Raw genomic sequence first — 24,616 nt, forward strand, 5'->3', positions numbered from 1 at the left:
AAAAAAAAACACCCGCCACCCTCCCCAGTTTAAGAACGGCTTTCGAGATTGGAGGGGTGTGTTTATTCCGGCAGCCGCTCTTATGTCGGAAGGTGTTTATAATACGCTGGGGCACGTCGTAAAATATTACCCCCATGCCCTTTGCTTAAACTGAAAGAAAAGCTGATTCGAATTTATTTATTATTGCTTGTCCCTTCCTCTAACCCTATCATAGATTAAAGATATTTATTTTGAAAATTTTAATATTTGCAAAAATACTTTTTTTTTTATTTTAACGAAATTAAGTATTTTGATGGATCTGTTTTTCGATTGGGTGAGCCCATCTCACCATAATACCTCCATTAATTTGAAAACGTTTACTTTGTTCGCACTGACTCAATGAAATGTGTGTTTAAATAAATAACGAATGTTTACAGAAAGAATCTTTTGTTAAAAATCGTTTGAGGTATATATTCACGGGTAGGTTAAAGGTTACACGTATCCCTTTACACTTTTTGCAAACCATTTGATTCTTTGCGTATAATTTTGAATGTAAAATTAAATCAGTACAGTAGACTTTGGTTCTGAATGTATTACTTTACTAATGTACTGTCAAAATAATGTTCATTGAATATAGATTTATGTTAAAATAGCACCAGTAAAATGATAGCAAAAACATAGTACGGTCAAATGGAACCGGTTAAAATTGCAAAAGTTAATAAATAGGTAAACATGACACTTTGGCAGCGGAAATTAGGGGCGTATAAGTAGTACCGGTTAAACTCACATTCCCATAGTTTAAAATAGGACTAGTGTACGAATTTAAATTGATTTGACTTACCGGGAGTGGGACGGAGGGAAGAAACGACACTGAACTTTTGTTTGCCGTTACTGAGAAACTGGGTGTCTATTTCCTACTAAGTTTAACATACATTCTAATCTCGTCGGAAATCACGTTGGAATTCTCGCCACTGAGAGTTAGTATGTATAAAAGGAGTTGTCTCAGTACGGGTTAGTGATTAGTTAAGAACCTTGTTACCTAGCTTGCTAGTTGGTTGGCGTCTCTCAGACTAATTACCTCGTTACTGTTGTTCGGCAAACGTTACCTGTTAATTGTTACATTTACAAGGAAACAAAAGACTGTAAGCAACGTCACCATTTCGTTGCAAGCCCTTACTGCCTTTTCTTACACCCCTCTCTTCTTGTTGGTGAAATAATTCCGACACTAGGTCTCCCCCTGAGAAAAAAAAACACAAAAAACTACTATTTGTATAGGCATTTACACCGATATAAGATTTCTTTTATAAATACGGACTAATCAAGATCAATCTTTCTGATATTTTGAGTGATTCTTTAAGCGAGCCGCTGTGAAAAGGTTTCTGAAGGTAGACATAAGAAATATAACGTTTAATAGTTTATATATCCACTCTCTTTCATCATAATTTATAACCATAGCCAATCCAGAAGTATTATGCTTTTTCGTCTCTTTTTCTGTTCTTTGTTTTTGCCAGAAAACGTGTAATTTTCACAGGCTACTAAGATGCCCTCTAATAAATACTGAACCCCAAAATATGTAGTTCAATTAGGAAATATTTTCTAAACAGAGAATGATTTTAAAGTAATAACGTCATTATTTAAGTATGCTTCATACTATACTGCATAAGTGCCAACGCTCTAATAATAACTAATTTTCTTTCACAAAATTCACAATGGGAAATTGGGGAAAAAGAAATAAAATCGAAACAAAAGCACCAATAATTTCATAAATATTGGCAAAGAAAAGGGCAGTATCCGATTCACAGTTAGCAGCAAACGGTGTTTAAGCAGATTCATTCCTTGAAAATAAACTTCATCAGAAATGTAACTTTAGGCGAGAGTTTCAATTTGCCAAGTTTATTTTTTTAATTAAATTTAAAGGTGAAAGTAAATAAGAGTTAATAAGTAACCCCCTCTTCAGGTGCTGCAGATTATTTAAAAAAGCCGTCATTAAGTTAAATGCTCAATAATGTCTTAAAAATAAAAATAAAACAAAAAGACCGGAAGAAACCTACCCAATAAATGTTACGGTAACATTTATTGGGTGAGTTTCTACCAGTGAGTTGTTTAATTTTTTATCTTCGTCATTATCGAGACTTCAAAGAAAAAAGTATATCATCTCGGCCATTTTATCTTGTTCTCGCGTAACGAGAGACACTTTTTTCGAAATTTCTGTAGGATAAGATATTTTAAGTCGAAATGTTTTTGGTGTAAGAAAATTACAATCAGCTTGCCGCCAGCGATTAAATCATTGAATTAGGTTTCCATATTCGAGGTTTAATATGTTTAATTGAATTAAGGTAACTATGGCAGTGTTTTCTTTGTTTTCAGATTATTATATATAAATATTTATTGTAAAATAAATAACACGTTCTAATTTTGCTTATCCCTGTTTCTTCTTAACATGGGCCTAACTAAACCGACTTTTGCCAAATAACGTAAGGCCCTTCACCCTATTTAAAGCTAGGGGAATAGGGGCTTAGCATTCTCGAATGGTTCCAATTTTGGTTCATTTTACTTAGTGATTAACTTCTGCCTTTTTTACCGGCGCCATTTTACCGATGCTATTTCTATTCTGCCATGTTTTCGACACCAAGCAACGTTTGAATAATTATATTAAACATTAATCGATGTAAATATGTAAATATATGTTAATGTTCTCATTTTGATAAAGGATGATTTATTAATAAAACCATAGTACTAAAACAAAATTCTATCATAGTATTTGTGAATATCTAAAATTCCATGAAGCAAAACACATTATCTTCAGTTCAATAGCAGGCGTTTAAAATAATTATCAAGTCTCAAAAAATTAAGATTAGAAAAAAGTTTTGAAAGAGAGACAATGCTGATGCTGTGCAAACAATCAAATTACAGATAATCGTATGACCCCTCTCAAGAATAAACAAAGTGCGATAGAAAATCACAAGCCTAAGGACCTGAAAACCAATATATATTTTTTGGTAATTAATATTCATATTAAAAACCTTTTGATTTATTCATTATAAAATAAAATACTTTGTTACATATGGGTTATGTAATTGAATTTATCTGCTAAAGACCTAGATAATTTGCATATTTTTTCAATATGCATTTTATTTAACTCCCTATTGGCCTTTTTGGGTTTTCTCATGGGATAATTATGTAGAATATCTGTATGAATATAATTACATGTAATATTTAACTAAAAAGCATCATCCCATAAGAAAACTGGTAAAAGCTAATATGGAATTAAGTAAAACTAATGTTTACAAGAATATGTACGTTAGATATTTTGTAGATGAATGCAATTCCACGACCCATATGTAACAAAGTTGTATTTTCGTTTTTTTAACACAGTGATCACCACTTATCAAGGCTCGGAAGCTACTCAGGGATAAGGGTTAGGGTTATTGCAAGTAAAGTACGTTAGTGTGGAGATTTCATGAAGTGTTTACTTAAGGGGGCGATTCATTAGGAATTTGTTAACGTTGGACTTGAAGACATCCAAAGAAAAAAAGGGTTTCTAATATAAACACCAATACACAAAAAACAAATATATATATGTGTGTGTGTGTGTGTGTGTGTGTGTTTGTGTGTGCACGCGTGGGGTTGGGTGTCACGTCAAATATGACGCTACAAAAGAATTTTCTACCGAGGGTTGTTAATCAAATTTTCGAACGGGCTCTATAATAAGTGATATTATTTTGATGCTTACGATTTTGCAAAATTGATTTGGATTTTAATCAATTAACATTTTTTATTATTCCAAGGAATATATATATATATATATATATATATATATATATATATATATATATATAAAATAGATTGGAGGTGGGAGGACCTGAACGCTTAACGTTTCGCCCGATTCATGCTGCTTTTGCAAGAGGGATTGTCATTGACAAAATAAAACAAAAAAACGCATTAATCAGGCGAAACGTTTAGCGTTCAGGTCCTTCCACATCAAATCTATTTTTCATATCTTCGGATTTCATTCGGAGAAAAGAAAATCCGCCCTTGTAATTTTTTTCAGAAACTGCAAATTTAACTAAATTTAATATAACTGTTTAAGCAAACTATTCCTCATTGGATTCGCCTTTTAATCATCTCTAATTTTACCTGTTCATATTTGATTTTAAATTGAAATATCCTCGTGTTCAAGTCAATTTAAAAAAAAATAACTTCAAATTGAGGAGGCAAATAGAAAGTCCGCACAGTGGAAAATTCTTATTTTAATGTATCTTTACGACCTTAATGCAATTCAAACACAACAGGAACAAAATGAAGGCATTAATATTTTATAGCATAGCCCATCTACAATTTCGCAGCCTCTTTGGAAATTCCTTGAATTGGATTGCAGCAATATTTCGAGGAAAGAGCATCCTACTTTTCTTTAATTTTTGTCATAATTTCTTCCAAATTTTAAATGTTATTATTGTGTAGCTGTTGGATGCTGTAATGCCATACGTTTTCGATATAATTGAGGTCTGGATATTGTGCAGGACAATCTAAACACGGAATATCATACTCTTCCAGGAACATCTTGACATTGCCAGCTGTGTGAATGGAAGCATTATCCTGCATGAAGATGGGTTTATTATCCAAATCCCGACATAAGTGGGGTAAAAAAATTTTCAGTCAACATATTAATATACTTGCTCGAATTAATTCGACCTTGCAAGTGATCTATAGGCCCTGGATCATTGGTAGTAATAATGCCCCTCACCAAGACTGAACCTCCACCACATTGCAGCGTTAAATCCTAACATCTAGAATAAAATTATTCGTCTTTCCTTCGACATACGTTCTACCTACTATCACGGCCTTGCCTATTGAACTTGCGTTAGTCGCTAAAAAGAACTTCTGATCAATATGAAGAGTCATGATCTTCATTGCATCTGAGGAAGTCCGGACGGCGCTTTCTGTTCTTTACAGAAACCATTGAAACATACCCTCGCAAATTAAATTCCTTTAATCTGTTATTGATAGTAGAAAGACATCCCTTTAAACAAGATTACACTGTTGTTGGATTTGGGAGCCGTTTTAAATCTGTTTCTTAGGCTGCGGATTTTGATAGCATTGTCTTCCCTGTTAGAAGTAACTATAGTACGACCACATTTAGAGGCATCACGAACAATGCAGGTGTTTTGGTGCTTTTGCACAGTCTTTAGTACGTTTTCTCATCAGATTTCAATTTGCGGCCGATTTCTCGATTAGATGAATGAGAAAGGTAGATATCTATGAGCTTCTGACGATCACTAAGAGAAATGCCCCGGATATTTTAGCACAAAGCGAGACTAACCTACACTCCTTCATCCCCTCTAACTACTTTAACATGGCTGGCTATCTCCCACTCTTGCGTAAGGACTCTAATAGACATATGCACGGACTTGGAGTCTACATTCGTAACACCTTCATCCTGACTAGGGAACCAAAACTATAAACGGACGATCAAGCCTTTACGTGCTGTAGACTAAACATACAACATAACATTAGCTACTTTTCTTTTCTCTACCACTCCCTCTCGACCCAGGACTGCACCATAATAAACAAAGTCTCTGACAGCATAGACACAGCACTCTCCCTCGACACTAACGCACAAGTACATGTATTTGGTGAATTTAATGTTCACCACAAAAACTGGCTTGGATTCTCTACGCACACAGATGCAGCGGGCAGCACAACACATAGTTTTTCTATATCTCACACCTTATTACAAACGGTTACGTTTCCAACACGTTTCCCTGACCAGCAAGAACAACACGCATCACTTCTAGATCTGTTTCTGACTACAGTTCCCGAGGATTGTACAACAAAAGCTGACAACTTACTCGGGAACGCTGACCATGCAGTGACAATGGTAGAAATCGCCCTAAATTCAAGACCCAAAACTGAAAAGCCAGTGCTCAAAACAACGATATATTATAAAAAGGCTGAGTGGGAAGCCATCAGACATCAGAGATGCCCCATGGGGAAATAATTTTTCTCTTTCTGCTTAACAGTGCGCAAATGAGACCACTGAATTGTCCAAAACAGCAATTGAAGCACATGTTCCTATGCGGAAATTTTATCGCAATCCCCACTCTCCCCAAAGGTTTACTTCGACTTGCGCAACTGCCATTGCGCAAAGGCAGCATGCATACCGCAGATTTAACCGACATAAATCCAGTTCAAACAGAACTATTTAGAAGCTAGAAGTAACGTTAAGAAATAAATAGCGACAGCTAAGTGAGAATTTACTGAAACCACTAAAACACGCATCGAAGCACAAAAATTAGGAAATCGTGACTTCTGGAAAATCTGCAACAGTGTAGTAAATAATGGGCAATCAACAATTCCCCCGCTAACCAACAATCACGAGGTTGTTTGCTCAGCAACCGACTAGGCTAATATGATTGCCAGGCGGTTTGCCTCAAACTCCACACTGCATCCTTCCAATGACCCCATTTGCCGACAGACGCCACGCAAGACGATCTAAAAATCACCTCTGCTCAGGTACACGCTATCATAAAAAACCTTGACACTTCAAAAGCATGGGGACCTGATCTCATCGCAGCTGTGCTATTAAAAAAGTGCTCAGCCGAAGTAGCTTTAGTTCTCTCCAAACTCTACAACAAATGCCTTAATGAATCATGATTTCCGGGCTGTTGGAAAACTGCTTCTCTGTTACCAGTATTCAAGAATTCTGGCGAAAGAACTGACGCGTCAAATTATCGCACCATTAGCCTCTTCCCACGTTTCGCCAAAATATTTGAGACTATAATGAACCATGCTCTAGTCAGGCACCTTACAGATGCTAAACTTTGGACTGACAAACAATATGAATTTAGACAAGCCGGTTCCACAGCAGACATCCTAACTGTAATCTCTGAACTTATATACTATTCACTGGACAAAGCGAGGGAGGACAGAGCGGTAACTCTAGATATATCTAAGGCTTTTGACAGGGTATGGCACAAGGGTCTCCTCAGGAAAATGAAATCATACGGTATCACTGGTAGAATACTTGACATAATTAAATCTTTCTTAGATAAGAGAAAAATCCAGGTTGTCCTCGACGGTCGTACATCTAAACAGTGTGATATAAATGCGGGAGTGCCTCAGGGGTCTATCTTTGGACCTCTATTGTCCCTAATATTTATTAATGACCTCTTCGACAAAACTGCCTCTGAGATGGGTATATATGCTGATGACACCACACGCTATAACACGCATGACAGGAAGACAAATGAACACATATCTAAAGCAATGGCAAACACACTAGATGATGACCTCCAATTTGTAGTGGAATAGGGACATAAATGGATGGTCACATTCAATGCTGCCAAGACTAAACTGGTTTCCTTCAATAATTACAAGAAACCTTCTCTGCCACCAATAGCAATGGTCAGTGACTCCCTGTCTGAGAGTACATCTTTCAAACTGCTTGACCTAACGTTCACAGGAAACATGAGTTGGAACAATTATATTTAAAACATTGCCAGGGCCACTGTGAAAAAAGTAGGCTCTCTCTACCGTGCTAGAAAACTGCTGACACCTGGAAGTATCCTGTACCTCTATAAGGCCACCATCTGCCCATGTATTGTTGTCACATTTGGGCTGGTGCATCTGCTACTAGTCTCTCGCTCCTAGACAAGGTTCAAAAGAGAGTCACAAATCTGATCGGCCCTGAACTGGCATCTAAGCTTCAGCCTCTGTCCCCTCGACGAAACGTTGCATCCCTCTGCCTGTTCTACAAGTATGTTAATGGTAAATGCTCTGACGAACTGCAGACACTTTTGCTGCCACGACGTAGACACACTAGACAAACCCGACAAGCAACTAAATCCCACCCCCACACATAAGAGGTCCCTAGATGTAAAAGATTTTTCTACTCCAGTAGTTTCTTCCCCAGAACCGCTAGATTCTGGAATTCTATTCCAGGTCCCTGCTTCCCTTACTGTACTGACATGCAGAAGTTCAAGTTTAACATGAACCGACACCTTGCTGCCCAAATCCCAACATAGTACCCCAATAGTTGCTGCCCCTGATAGTAGCCCCCTACAGAAAAGTGGCAATGTGCCTTGTTATGAGTGAAAATGTAAAAAAATAAAAAAAAGTCGTGGCATATGGATTAAATGTTACTTTGTATAACCTGGAACAACAACCATTACGATTAGAGATGCTTTAAAGCTGTTTTAAGCGAATTTGTTACTGCCGACTTTCTTTTTGCCTCAATTTCAAGTTATTTTTAAAAAGGTGACGTGAACACTAGAATATTTCAATTAAAAGTCAAATACGGACGGGTAAAATTATAGAAGAATAAAAGGCGAATCAGATGAGGTATAAGTTGTTTGAACAATTACATTAAATTTAGCTTACGTTTGCAGTTATTGACGAAATTACAAGTGCGGATTTTTTCTTGCCGGCAATAATATATATATTAGATACAATATAATATTCAATACAGAATTGATTTTATATTCTTTAATTTGAATTCATTATTATTGAGTTGATTATTATTTTATTAATTCATTATTGTGGACTATTATCCTCATCTTTCTTAGTTTTTTAGCAATTGCTGCCATCCATAGTTGTTTTACCAGGACGAGACTACAACAACTATGGATGCCAGTAATTCTCGAGATCAGTTAGGAAATTAGGATTTCCTATCCCTTCTCGGTTACCGCCTGACGAAGGCCGAATGAATAGTTGGCCGAAACGTCCTGAAACAACAACTATGAAAGATGAGAATAATAGTCCGCATTGAATTGACTTTGTAATTTTAAATACGGAATCTTCATTGATTGAAATATATTAAGTATATTTTTTTCGTGCTAATATGTCTGTTTACTCTTCTTAAAACAAAATGGGATAAATAGTGATAGTTTTCAAACCACAACTCTTATCCTAATCCTAACCCATTTTCTTTCCGACTATATTACGTTTAGTAGGTCTAAATCCCTGTCATATTCTGTGCTATGTATTATGTGGAAATTGTTAGGGGCTTAACGGTTTTTAAATTGTTATTCGAAACTCATGACTTAATAAAACAAGGACTTTATTACATGTAAAATAAAAGTTTTCCGTACGAAATTATTGGTATTCTACGGCGTAATTATATTTCTAGAAAATTATAGTAACTGGATTGTTTTACCTTTAATATCATTAAGCACCACCAAAACTGGGGGGGGGCGACAGGTAAGTATTTTTGACGGACCGTCTGTTTAAAAATCTACCAAAAATCAGCTAATTATCCAATCAATACGTCATTTTCAGCGATTATTAAGGGAAGAATGACCTTTATAACAGTTTACTTATTTTTCATAAACGATATATATATATATATATATATATATATATATATATACATTGCTTACAGACCCCCCTTGTTTTGAGGGAGTTCCAAATATGCTTAAAATAATCATCTGACACTGAACAAAAATATTGTGTTGTTGTAAGGGATGGGATTATAGATTAAAAAAGAAAACTTGTTTGCATACCTTATTTTGATGTCTGAATATCAGAACTTCGATTGTGTTAAATTATCCCGCGTTTGAGTTTTGAAGTGTGAAATTCGGTGAATATGTTAAGTAACATAATAAATTTAAGTTAAGCAAAAAAAACTTGTTTAATATTTATACGAAAAAGGCCATTTTAAAATCTTTGATGAATAAATTAACAATTTCTTTTTAGCGAGACGAATATTGAATGCCCATTATTAAACAGCGCATGCTTTGAAGAATCGATACAAAGAAAATTCGATAAATATTGTGCCCTTTGTGTTAAAAATATCATTATTTTTTCGATAAAGTTTGGAAAAGTATGCCGCCTTTCGATTACGGTGGACCAAACGCGCTAAAATAATTTTTTCATTCTCCTTTAAATTTTGGAGAGCCTGACCCCCACACACAAACACATTAAAAAAACAAACTCATACAAATGGTCACCCATCTGGTACTGGCCAGCCTCAGCGTTAATAATAAATTGAAATTTTCGTCACTGAAAAATATGTTTTTTTTTTTTTGCCTGTTTGGTCTTCCGTAGTTTGCTTTTCATCAAGTACAAATGTAAACAGTAATCAACTCGATTCGAAGTAACTAGTTGCCTATATGAATAACTGGAATTATTTGAAATCCAGGTACTTATATTATAATAGTTTTACATATTCCCATAGAAAATTTCCATAAATCTTAGTTAGACGAGAAATAAATTAATTAATTCTTTCAAAAACCTTTTTTTTTGTTTACTATTTATATACGTTTTTGTGCAAAACAAAAAACGCTAATTTTTAATTTTGGGGGAAAATTTAACATTTAAAATTTAATTAAAAATAGTAAAAAAAAGTTTTAGATTATTCTGCTGTCTATATAATAAAAGTCAGGATTTAATCTTTCTGGAAAAAAAGTTACTCAGAAATAATGGATTTTAATAAATGTAATTTCGTTTTAAAAAACAATAACTTGATTTTTCGGCCATTTTTGGCGGTGCCTAAAGTTTATCAAGCGTTAATTGGAAGTCTAGAAGCATCTTGCCCCTTTTTCTTTATGGCTTTTTATATTTGGCTTTTTTATTTTTTTTTCATCGGAGTATTATCGAATGTAGACTACTCTACCAAATTATCAAATACAATGAAAGAAAAGTCAATATTTACATAGGTGTAGGAAGTTATCAGTTTCTAATTACACGCTCTAATAAATGAATCACCGATTTTTGAACAAGTGGACGTTTCAAGCTAGATTCTACGACTTTAGCTTTTTTTTTTTTTTTAAGTAGTTTAACCTTTTGCGAATTTTGCTTTTAAAAATAGCGTACCCAAAAAATGCTAAACTACTTAAAAAATGATTAATTTCCAAAATTTGGCCTACAAATATTGCATGATTTTAAAAGTACGTGATCGATTTACGGGAGTCTTGCATAAGAAACTAAGCACCGCTACAGATATTTAAATATTGAATTCTTTTTCAATTAGATGTAATCTGGTAGACTAGTGTCTCTTCGATAATAATCCGCTGCAAAAGTGAAAAACAAAACGAAAATATAAAACAAGAGAACTTAACATTCTTCAGGTCCACCGATAAATTGATTTTATAATGTACGATGAGGAAAAAAAAAAGTCTCTTACCTTAAGAGTTTAAAAACGTATTCAAAGAAGACGGAATTAAATCTGTTGACAAGTACACGTTGGTCGAGCGTTGAATTTCAAGACGAGGAGTAGAAAGCGGGAGGGGGTGAATTATGTTTTGTTTTTTTAATATAGGTATATATGAGATTTAAAAATTATAAATGGACATTCAATATATATATATATATGTGTGTGTGTGTGTCTGTTCTTGTATAAACACAGATATGAAGGATGAAATGAATATATTTGTTAAGTCAAAGTTCAAAAAGAAAAAATAGACGTCAAAATAAAAGGTAATGTGGAATAATGAATACGAATTAAAGAAAATTTAGACAAGTTGTGTTTGTTTTACACCATATCAACTTTTTTTCGGTTAATGTAATGCCGAGTCCAGTGGTTATTTTTGTATTTTTTTTCATTTTTAATATTGTTAATACATTCAAACTCATGCTTTTTTTTTGCCTTTTCCTTGTGGTTTAAACGACATATCAACATGTGTTCGGATGAATTAATGCGAGATCTAGTTATTTTAGAAAATGAAATCATGCTTCAAACTGTTTTATATCTTTAACTATTCCTGTGTAGCGATTGTCTCCCTTCGTTGTTTTGATTTATCAACATTTTTTTCGGGTTTTTTAAATGCCGACTCCAGTAGTTTTGGCAAAATTGATTCACGCTTCGCCGTGTTTTAATCCTTAAATGTTTACTCAGGTTATTTGGTATTTTTCTTTTGTTTTAGGTTGGTTGGTTGTTTTTGGTTTACGGCATATCAAGCCTTTTTCAGGTTACTTAATGCCGAATCTAGTTATTTTGAGGAACGATTTTTAATGGAGTATATTTTTTTTAAGTCAGATTCTATTTAACCCATAGTTGGGACCCTAACAGGTACTACCACTCCGGGTCAGAGTGGATCTGAGAGAAATGGCAATTAAAGGGTGGCTCCACAGTCCCCAAGGCCCGCAACATGGGACCCCACCATCGGATATAGTCTTAGGTCGTATCCGGGAGCGTTTTGGTTTAGGCATATCAATATGCTTGTAGTAATTTAATACCGAACTCCGTAATTTTGCAAAATAAAATGAAGCTTCAATTTCTTCATATCTTCCCATATATATTCATAGAGTATGCTTTAGTCGTGTTTTATTTGGCGTCGCTTACACTAACAGTTTCCTGGTTATTTAATGATGAATTCAACAATTTTCCAAGAACATGTATGCTTCAAGATTTTGATATCTTAAAATATTTTGATTGAAATTGATTTCTTGATGGCTTTGACGGCATTTTCGGGGCATTAAAGGCAGAATTAATTGATTTTTAATATTTTTGTTTAATATTTCAGGCTGTTTATATCCTCAAATATTTATTACGGTGTTTAGTTTACGTGGCTTTGTTTGTCTGTATATCAATATTTCTCGGGTTATTTAAGTCAAAATGCTGTAATATTCAAAGAAATTGGTTTATGCTTAAAAGTGATTGCATTTTCAAATAGTTTCTAGTGTGTTGGGTGAGTTAGCCGTTTTAAGGCATGTCAGTATGTTTGGAGTAACATTCTTAATTACATTTAATTTTAAAACATTAAGCTCTAATTGCGAATATCAATGCATTTGTATGGTTTCGCCGTTTTAATTTCCTGTTTTACTTTACAGAACAGAATACACATAAAAATGGAATAATAAAAATATAGATTTATAGAACTACGATGTCGTAAAAACCACCCTCAGAAAAATAGCAGAGACAATCGGATGAATTAAATAAAATACAAAAACAAAGTTACCGGTATTACAATGATGTCAAATTTATGCTAAATGATTTAAATTATAAACTAAATGACCAAACAGGATGGGGGACATAAGATCAAATGAATTATGTAATAAATTAAAAAGTCAAGTTAGAAATTACAGGAATGACGAAATATGACAAAATAAAATAAATAAAAAAGTTTCCAAATTACAGGAAAAAAAGAAAGGCAACATCACAGAACGTAAAATAAAAATGCAGAAACGAAATGAAAAAGAATGGAGAGAAATAAGAAAGGAATACAGAAATGCATTATAGAAATAAAAACAATTAAAAAGAACTCGAAAAAAAAATTAAGGGTAATAAAAAAAAAGAAAGGTTAAATGAAGATTATATAAACTACTGGTATTTTTACGACCTGCACCACCGTAGTATAAACACCCCAAACAGCGCTATGTTAAGAGCGGCTTTCGGAATAAACACCCCTCCCAACCTCACCATGTTAAGAACGACTTTCAAGGTTGGGTAAGAGGTGTTTAGGGTTTGTATTACTGTACACAGATTCGAAAAAAGTTGTCAAAAAACAATGCATAGCAAATAAATGGTATCAAAGGCAAGATAAGTTACTTTTCTGCCAAACTGGATATATTTTTTGTGTTTTTATTCAATGTAACATATTTATTCAACTCGAAAAGCATACAGTGTTTACCGATGTAATCGAAAATTCAAGATGGCGTCTGACTCTCTCTTTACCACGGTAAGTTTGGGAAAAGGTGTTATAAATAATAAACTAGACAAAATACTATTAAAAACCCACCGAATATATGTCAACTTATGTTACGGTAACATATATTGAGCGAATTTCTAACAGTATTTTGTCTAGTTTATTATTTATAACACCTTTTCCCGAACTTACCGTGTTAATAAGAGAGTTGGGCGCCATTTTGAATTTTCCAATACATCGGTAAACACTGTATGTTTTTCGAGCTGAATAAGCATGTACCATTGAATAAAAACACGAAAATTATATCCAGTTTGGTAGAAAAGTAAATTATCATGCCTTTGATAACATTTATTTGTTATATATTTGTTTTTTGACAACTTTTTCGAATCTATGTGTACAGTAATACAAACCCGGTGTTTATTCTGAAAGCCGTTCTTAACATAGGGAGGTTGAGTTGTTTATAATACGCTGATCTACGTCGTAAACATTTACCAAAATGATAGAAATAATGAAAGAAAAATGAGAACAAAAAAGGAGAAATAAATAAAGAAAGGTTTATGATAAAAGAAAAAATAACATAGAATTTAAATAATAAAGGAAAAGAATGACATTTAAAAAAAAAACAGAATTAAAAGGGGGAAGGAAGATATAAAGAAACCCAGCTCTAAAGAAAATTCACGAAAGAAAAAATAAAAATATAATTAAAGTATGGCAAGTATGAACAGTGCTATGCCATAGAGAACACAGAAATATATAATGAATAGCACCACGTACAAGTAGTAAACAAGACTCTCCATAAAATTAAATTCAAAATAAATATCGGGACACTTAAGATCAAAGAGCTGATCGAAGAAGAGGGGATGAGACGAGAGAAAGTATGAAATGGAGAATTGGCAGAGAATCAAAAAACTGCAGGAATAAAATAAACGAAAATCGAACATTTTTTTATGAAAAAGTTATAACTAAATAAAATATTTCACGAACAAACAAATGAAAGGGTTAAACAATGAAATGTAAGAAACATATGCTTAATCAAATAGGAGTTCAAAAAAGATGAGAAAATAAGAGAAATTTTATTGAGAAATAGAAAACTACCGATAGAAAGAAAGAAAGAAAGAAACACAAGTTAAGAAGAAAGAAACAAGGAAAGAAAGAAATGAGTTAAAAAAAGAAAGTTAAAAAGAAAGAAACAAAGAAAAGAAACAAAAGAAAAGAAACAAAAGAAAAGAAACAAAAAAGTTAAAAAGAAAGAAACAAAAAAAGAAAGAAAGAAAGAAATGAGTTAAAAAGAAAGTTAAAAAGAAAGAAACAAAGAAAAGAAACAAAAGAAAAGAAACAAAAGAAAAGAAACAAAAAAGTTAAAAAGAAAGAAAAAAAGAAAGAAAGAAAGAAATGAGTTAAAAAAGAAAGTTAAAAAGAAAGAAACAAAGAAAAGAAACAAAAGAAAAGAAACAAAAGAAAAGAAACAAAAAAAGTTAAAAAGAAAGAAACAAAAAAAGAAAGAAAGAAAGAAAGGAGTTAAAAAAAGCTGAGAAAATAAAAGAAATTTATTAAGAAATAGAAAACTACCGAAAGAAACAAAGAAAGAAATGAAGTTAAAAATGGCGAGACGATCGCAAATAGGAAGTAGACGGTTCAAGAGAAAGAAATGAATAGAGGAGTTGATTTTAATGGGGGATAAAGAACAAAAAGAATAAATATTGATAAGAATGAAAAAAAATAAAAATAAAAATTGACAGAACGGGCAAACAGAAATAATAGCTGCGAAGGAATAAACTAAACGAAAAATTTATATAACGTGATAGAGTATATCACGAACAAATGAAAATACGGCAAGAAAAAAAGCAGTAAACAATAAAATCTTAAAAGAAGGGGAAAAACAAATGAATGGGAAGAAATACATGGTTAATCGAATACGAGTTGTACAAAATCGGAGAAAATAAAAGAAAATAAGGAATAGAAAACTGCCGAAAGAAACAATTTAAAGAAAGAAATGAGAAGAGTTAAACTTGTAAGACGATCGCAAATAGAAAAATATACGAGAAAGAAACGAATAGGGGAGATAACTTTAATGGGAAAAAAGACAAAAATGAATATAGAAAAGAATGAAAAATGAAAAAAAATACAGAACAAGCAAACAGAATTAATAGATGCAAAGGAATAAACTAAACGTTACATGAAAAACTTATATGACGAGATACAGTATATCAGGAACAAATGAAAATGCGGTGAGACAAAAAGCAGTAAACAGTACAACCTTAAAAGTAGAGGAAAAACAAAGCAAAGGGAAGAAATGCATGCTTAATCAAATGAGTTGAACGAAAACTTTAAAAAAAAATAAATAAATGGAAACCGGAAAACGACTGCAAGAAACAAAGTAATATAACGATATAATGTACAACACGAAACATAAAAATGCGAAGTGAAGAAAAAAAAATCAGTATGAAGTAAAAAGGTAATACAATTATCCAAAAAAGAAAAATAAATAAAACCGATATAGAAAAAGCGGTATTATTATACAAACACCGTGACAGCGTTAGGGTTAGGGTAAGGGTTAGGGTTACGGTTAGGGTTAGGGTTAATTCGCTGTCACGGTGTTTGTATAAATTTACCGAAAAAGCTACGGCCCCTTACAAAAAATGCGGAAAAAGAAATAAAAACCGTAGAAGAAAAATAATCAAAAAGGTTCACATATAGCAGATATATAAACAGACAAAATACATCAGAAAAAGAAAGAAAAATACCGAAATCAATAAGCAAATAACTACATAAAAATTAGAGATAAGAAGCAAATTAAATATTCAAAGGCGACGAAAATTACATAAACCTTATATAGAAAAGCTATAGTATATACAAAGAAATTAAAATGGCAAAGTGCAAAATATTTAAAAAGAAAGGTTTATACATAGCAGATATATAACGAGCTAATATACATTACGAAGGAATGGAAAACATTGAAAGCAAATAAAAAATAAAAATAGACGAAAGAAAATAAACTAATCAAAATGTTAAGCTTTGTGTATAGATGGTGTACAATGAGCAGTAAAATAACGTGTAGTAATTAAAAATCTAAAAAGTAAAAGAAACATTCCAATAAAAAAAATGGTTACATGTAAATGCTTAATAATAATGTAAAGTAAGGTAGAACATGAATAAATGAAGTCACCCCCCCAAAAAAATAAAGTAATACAATCAGAATTAAAAGGAAAAATAAGCGGACGAATTCAAGGAATAAACGCTTACATGTGATGCACAAAAGTAAAGATCAACACAATGCAATAAAAACGCAGAAACGCAAACAAAGTCAGCAATACTACAAGAAGCACTAAAATAAATTTTAAAAAATCAATAAAATAATGATTCCCTGTAAAAATTGTATACACTTAATAAATAATCGCAATGGATGAAAAAAAAAAAAGAAATTTAGTTTTTCGGTTGATAGAAAATATGTCCTTGTTTTTGTTTGTTAATACCGGTTGTAAGTGTGAAGAAAATACGAAAGTGAGAGAAATATATATGGAGAGAGAGAGAGAGAGAGGGAGAGAGAGAGACCATGTAAATAAATAAAAGAAAAAGAAAATAAACAATATACATGATTTCTATGGGTATGTTTCAACCACTCCCTTAGGATTTTGAACCGTTTGTTTGAACGGCGACTAACCGATTGACACGGTCAATCACGAGTAATTCTTAAACCACCTGTTTCTTGGGTCTTACTACGCATGTGTGTTGTCAATTATTTCAATTCAATTTTCACCTTAAACAAGGTCACTTTAAAGAAGGGGCTACTACGTTGCAGGGATATTATGAAGGTGGGTGAGTAGCAAGATGTCTGTCACATTGCACCTGAACTTCTGCACGTCAGTTCAGTTAGGAAAGCATAATCTTGGGAGTTCCAAAGTCTACCAATTCTGGGGAAGAAACTGTTGGAGTCGATTTTTTTTACACCTAGGGATCTCTACTGTGTAGGGGTGGAATTTTGATGCTTGTCGGTTTTGTCGGGGATGTTTACATCGAGGTGGGTACAAGTGCTTGTAGTTCGTCAGAGTATTCACGATTAAAATACATGTAGAACAAGAGGAGGGGTGTCACACGTTTCGTCGATGGCACAGACGCTGAAGCTTAGATAACAGTTTAGGACCTGGCAGGTTGGCGACTCTCTTTAGTGACTTCCTTTTAGATATGGATATTTCATCTGGATTAGCGGGATTAAACTTTAACGGCGAGCGGTTGTTTTTCTAGAAAATCTAGATATAGTTGCCACACGCACATCCACAATGTAAAATAAATAATAAAAAAAAGTTTAGAATACTTTAAACATAAATTTAATTCGTGCAGAAAGGTAAAAAAAATAGCGTATATTGCCTTTGGTAACAATTATTTGTTTACTATTTGTTTTTTTTACCATTTTTCTGTCAATCATTATTATAAATTACAATGAAATGTATTCTTCAATGACATTTTATTGGGAGGCCTTCTATCTTCTATAGTTGAAAATAAAACTTAAACACCCTCCTTTATTTATAAGAAGTTTCTCTCTTGGTAACAGTGTAGAAAAGATGACAGTCTAAATTTATAAAAAAAACTGCAAAAACAAAAACAGCTCATACGAAATAGTGTAGAATTTTATTATTTATAAAACTTTATATTCGAAACGAGTTTAAACTAAGTTTTTTTTTTATGTAGTTGAAAGCGGTTTTACACACCGAATTAAACAAAAATGGCACCTATCATTTAACTGGGCACGGGTCAGTTTATTCCTTAAATATTTGTAAACTAATGACTTATTCTACGCTTACCCTTAAGTTCAAAGTTGCAAGACATTTAGAGTCCGTCATAGCTTTTTTTAAACACTGTTTTTTTCTGCAATGTTAGCGTCAAGTACGCATTTCTCTGTTGTAAATACAGCTAAAAAAAATTAAATAAAAAGACACTCACAGAGTTACAGCACTTTAAAAAAATAGATAATAGACATTTATTGTGTTTATTATAAGAAAGTAGGTTGGTGGAAAAATAAGTTGTTTTTTATCCAGGGCTGCCGGGGAAATGGTGGGATCGTTCTCCTGTTCCATTAGATATCCTTTTAAAAAAATGTTATTACATTTTCGCCCCAAACAAGGCACATTGCCACTTTGATGTAGAGGGTTACTATCAGAGACATAAACAGCAGGAGTACTAAGTGGGGAGTTGGGCAGCAATGTGTCGGTTCACGTCGCACTTGAAATTCTGCATGTCAGTACAGTTGCAGAAGCAGGAACCCTGAAGGAAATTCAAAACTATAGAAGTTCTGGGGAAGAAACTACTGAAGTAGAAGGCTCTCTTACATGTAGGGATCTCAACTGTGAAGGGGTGGGATTTAGCTGCTTGTCTGGTTTGTCGGCGTATTTACGATGAGGGGGTACAAGTGCTTGCAGTTAGACGGAGCATTGTCCGTTAAAGTACTTGTAGAACAGTCAGAGGTATGCTACATTTAATCGATGAGACAGAGGCTGACGCTTAGATGAAAGTTAAGGACCTATCAGATTGGCGACTCTTTTTTTAACCTTGTCTAGGAGTGAGAGACTAGTAGCAGATGCATCAGCCCAAATATGACAACAATACTCCATACATGGGCGAATGGTGGCCTTATGGAGGTACAGGATAATTTCGGGCGTTAGTAGCTCTCAATGATCTCAATGTAATTTTTCCAACGAATGTTTCCTGTGAACGTTAGGCCGAGGATTTAAAATATATACTTTCAGATAAAGAGTCTTTGGCCGTTGCTATTGGTGGTAGAGAAGGTTTCTTCTAGTGATTGAAGGAAACAAGTTTAGTCTTGGCAGCATTGAATGTGACCATCCAGGTTGTCCCCATTCGATTACTGATTGAAGGTCATCATCTAGTGATTCTGACATTTCCTTCCATGTGTTCATATGTTTTACTATCGTGTCTGTTATAGAGTCTGTTATATACTCATCTCACAGACAATTTTGTCAGGGAAGTCATTTATGAATATTAAGAATAACAGAGGTCCAAGGATAGACCCATCAGGTACTCCCGCATTCATATCATATTGGATAGATGTACGACCATCGAGGACAACCTGGATTTTTCTCTTATCTAAAAAGAATTTAATTATGTTATGTATTCTTCCAGTCATACCGTATGATCTGATTTTCCTGAGAAGACCTTCATGCCATACCCTGTCAAAAGCCTTAGATATATCTAGAGCTACCGCTCTACCCTCCCTTGCATTGTCAAATGAATGGTATATGCGCTCTGAGATTACAGTTAGGATGTCTGCTGTGGAACGGGCTTGCCTAAATCCATATTGTTGGTCACTGCTGATGCAATTCTCTACATGTGTAAGAGCTAAGTGCGTCCGAGGATGGATTACTGTTGCCACATCTGGGCAGGAGCTACTAGAAGTCAATCACCCTGCCTTGAATGAGTTCAAAATAGACTTCGTAGCTTAGTAGGAGATACCATTTCTCTTCCCTGTAACCTCTTTCCCACGGAAGAGACGTGGTGAGCCTCTGTACTTTATCTTTATTTTCATAGAAAGTGCTCGTCTTAACTCTAATCTACGATCCCCTCGCCTGACTTTCACGAAAAACACTCGTCTAGCTGAAAGCACTATCAATAATTTCCCTATCTCTTTGTGTGGCTAAACCTAAACGAAGATTCGGTGAACAAAGCTTTCGTCTTAGAACAGCATGTTTATTGAACTCTGTTCCGTTTTTTCTGCTTTCTAGCTGACTAAAATATGGTTGTCTTCAATTCCAATGAGAACAAATTCTTGATGAGTTATCTCCTTAAGTAATCCAATGCACCTAATGTTCACCACTAAAGATTACTGGCATGCCCCCCTTTACAACTGTGCCTTCATTTAACCCTTATTCCTGAGTGGTATCCAGGCTTTTATAATTGGTGATTCTTTTGTAAAAAAAAAAAAGAAGAAAATAGTTGAACTTCCAAAAACGACATTATTTTTGTACTAACCTCATATTTGTTGATTTTCGTTTAATGTTTACAGTATCTGCACGATTGTCAGTGTTATTTCCGTTTACTCCCCCCCCAAAGAATTAAGTTTATGTTTTTTAATGTACTTTTAACTTCTTTTTCCGACCTTTTAATCCATTTAATTTTCAGCGCGAACCCTGTTTTCTAGTACGCATCAAGAACGTTTACAGAGTTTGTTTTTTTTTTATTTGAACGAACATTAACAAAAATAAACATATTCCATATGTAAGAATGTAAGAAAGATACTTGCCTTCGCGCGATAGTAAATTTAGGCACAAGATTTTTTTAAAGTGGTGATACCCTTCCCTCATAGGGCATTCTGGATTATGGCAATATTTGTTTTTATCCTTAATATTAACGGACTTCTCTTTCAATGATCGAGGAAAGTAAAGAAAAAGTATAGCACCAGAAGAGATACGTTAATTGTATTTGCAAAAGTAGTATTGATAAAAAGAGGTTAAATGCTCAAATATTTTAGACATAACAGAACATTTGCATTTTTCACATATTCAGAGTAGGAAAAAATATGCTTGATTGTAAATGGTGATGAGCATAGTAATTGATGCTTAACTTAATGAGAAGTATCACCTATATTGCAAGGGCTTTGTAACGTCTTGGATTCAAGATATCTAGCCATCTTTGTTCTATGGGTGATAAATACTTGGTAAGGTGTTATTGTGTTATATTACGATATATATATATATATATATATATATATATATATATACATATATATATATATAAATATATATATATGTATATATAAACTAGCAAAAGTACCCGTCGTTGACTGGGTTCACAAACAGTCTACAGAAAATGGACTCTGATTTATGAAAATATGATAGCTTATGAAAAATGACGGGTTGTAAAGAGATAGCTTCGAATTTGGTGTATCAAAACCAAAGCAAAATATGATGAAAGTAAAAATAAAATAGATACACCCTATAATTTATTATACCATACCTGTTCACACTGAAACACTTATCACAATATTCTGTGGATCTATATTACAACACCTTATTAAACTTTGTGACATATTTCCATTCTATGGAAGTCAGGCGCTAACGCAGACCCCAAAATTTTATTATACCGTCCCTTTTTAAGTTAAAACATACTTATCAAAGTATTCCTATGTAAATATATATCAAAAACACTTGTAAACGTTTTTTTTTTATTTTTAAATATTTTATTTCCATACTTTGTGTACCAGGCGCGAACGCAGACCCCAGAATTTTATTAAACCATCGTTCTGCCAGATCAAACATCCCCATTCCTGTGTCTCAATACATGTTCTTTCATTATATGTAATCAGTTTTTTTTTTTAAATAGCCAACCATATAGAAGCCTCTTCGTGACCAGACACGCGCGCACACACACACACATTCAGCTTTATATAGATATATGTAAATATATATATATATATATATTAAATATATGTATATAAATATATATTAAAATATATATCTAAATATATATATCAATATATACATATATAATTATATATATCAATATATATTAAAAATGTAAATATACATATATATATATATATATATATATATATATATATATATATATATACACACACTCTAGAAGCTAATCTCTAACTGAACAAAAATATAAACATTACCATGAATCTAACAATTTATTCCTCGGTCATATAATTTTGATCATGCATAAAAAGCCTACTTTTACAAAAATGGAAATGTTTAAATAAGATTTTTGGAATATGCTTTTTTTTTCATAACTTTTTAGATTGCAGTATTAGTTACCTTAAGTCGAAGGAGTTGTAAATCTATCCTTAAAAAGCTTTCTGTTTTAAGATGTTTAAGTCGTCTTAAATTTTTTATCAGAAGCGTATATGTGTATATATATATGTGTATATACGCATATATATGTATATATATGTATATATTTATATATATTTATGCATATGTATGCATATATATTTATATATATATGTATATATATATATATATATATATATATATATATATATATATGTATGTATGAATATAGATATGTATACATATAAGAAATTAAGAGTCCGAAGATAGAGAAAATTGTGAGCTGATGAGGATTCAGTATAGGCGATTAGGTATAGGCAGGAAAGGTGGTTTAATTTAGTACGCACATATTGTACATATTTAGTTTTCTGCTTCAACCCTTGATAGATCTAAGGCTTTTGACAGGGTATGGCACGATGGTCTTCAAAGGAAAATTAGATCATATGGAATCACTGGAAGAATTCATAATGTAATTAAATCCTTCTTAAGTAAGAGAAAAATTCAAGTTGTCCTCGACGGTCGTACATCTAAACAATATGACATAAATGCGGGAGTATATATATATATATATATATATATATATATATATATATATATATATATATATATATATATTCCTCTTATTATTCGTCATGATGTTTAATGGAAGAATTTAAAGTAAAGTCTACTTGATGTTAGCTGTGGTTTTACTGTATCTGGATAATTACGTGTGGTCGCGCGTGATTTGAAAGTCTGGGTAGGTTTATCCATTAAAGGCGTTGAGTGAAAGTTGAAAACCAAAAAAGAGACGTGTTAAATGTAACACTTTAAAGCCAAATAACAACGAAAATTTGTTTTAAACCTTTATTAAATAAACGTGTTTAATGTAACGGGTCTCTTATTTGATTTTACAATTTTATTCAAAGCCTTTAATGTATAAACCTACCCAGACTTTCAAATCACGCGCGGTTTTGTCGCACGTCTGAAGTGTGCAATACTGACGACCTAACTATTTCAGTTAATGTTTGTAGATGTGGTATCTACCGCCTGCATACCAGGAGTAACTATCTTAGTTGTATAGGACGCGTTGCTTGTCACATCGTAGAATGTAGAACTGGATAAAAATATAAGAATTAAAAAAATCGAGGCCTAGCCAATAGACTGCGCCGTGGCCCATTTCGTTAGATCGTCAGTATTGCACACTTCATGCGTGCGACGACCTAGGTTCGCGCCTATGTCGGAGCACGTCACTGATGAGATGCAGTGCATCGAAACCCACTTTGAGTCTGGCGTTGTTCGTTGTGAATGCAATTGCTCGATTCTATCTAATTCTGGGTTCTAGCTTCATCGTGAAAAGTGTATGTGAACGGGTGTTTATATATCTATCTATAATCTCCTCTAAATTACTATTACATATTTATATATATATATGCACATATAAACGTATATATACGCATACCTATATATACAGGCATATATATTCTTTATGAGTTTTGGTTTCGGTCTCGATGAAAGCTGATGCACGCAAATTATATGGATATTTTTTTTTTAAATACGAAATCTACATGAATTTAATACCATATTTAAGCGTAGTTTACGACCGAACAACGCTACGCCCGACGTTCCTGCTAGCTTAATAGATACTTTTTAAGTTTTAACAAAAGAGCTACAATAATATCCGGATGTCTCTATTTACGCTGAACATTCACAAAATGTCAACATCAATATTTTACATATGGAAGAGTCTACTGTAGACTGCCAACAGGCCCCTCTAATTGATATAAATAACTTGGAACACAAATAGCGTTACTTTTCAGATGAAAAGTTTTCCATAAACCTGTTCTTCAACATATATGCACAGATAGATGCTTTCATACTGCAGTAATCAGAATGAATCAAAAAGAATCAATAAATCCGGTCGGCGAAAGCAGCCAGATTTAACTCCGGTGATTGATATCTTTTAAAAAAATTAAATACCACCATTCCACACGCTGTAAAGGCGTCTGCGTGTTATCACATAACGAACCAGCATTACTCTTCGTTAAAAATAGAGACACTGTAGGATTTTTTTTCTTTGCCGTCTTTTCTTTTTCCAGCCAAATAACAAGTATTGAACCGTTGTTCATTTAAGGCGCAGACAAGCTACGGACTCCGTCTGGCCAGTCGAATGTGATGGCCGCCCATCCTACCTGCAGGAGGAAATCAATTCGCACAATGTAAAACCAAACATGAAAGATATGCCCGTCTCGATAGTTTTTTTTTTTTTTTTTTTTTTTTTACACATGATTT

The sequence above is a fragment of the Euprymna scolopes genome, chromosome 42 (genome assembly GCF_053919585.1).
Source record: "Euprymna scolopes isolate OS-2025 chromosome 42, ASM5391958v1, whole genome shotgun sequence".
NCBI classification, from domain to species: Eukaryota; Metazoa; Mollusca; class Cephalopoda; order Sepiida; family Sepiolidae; genus Euprymna; species Euprymna scolopes.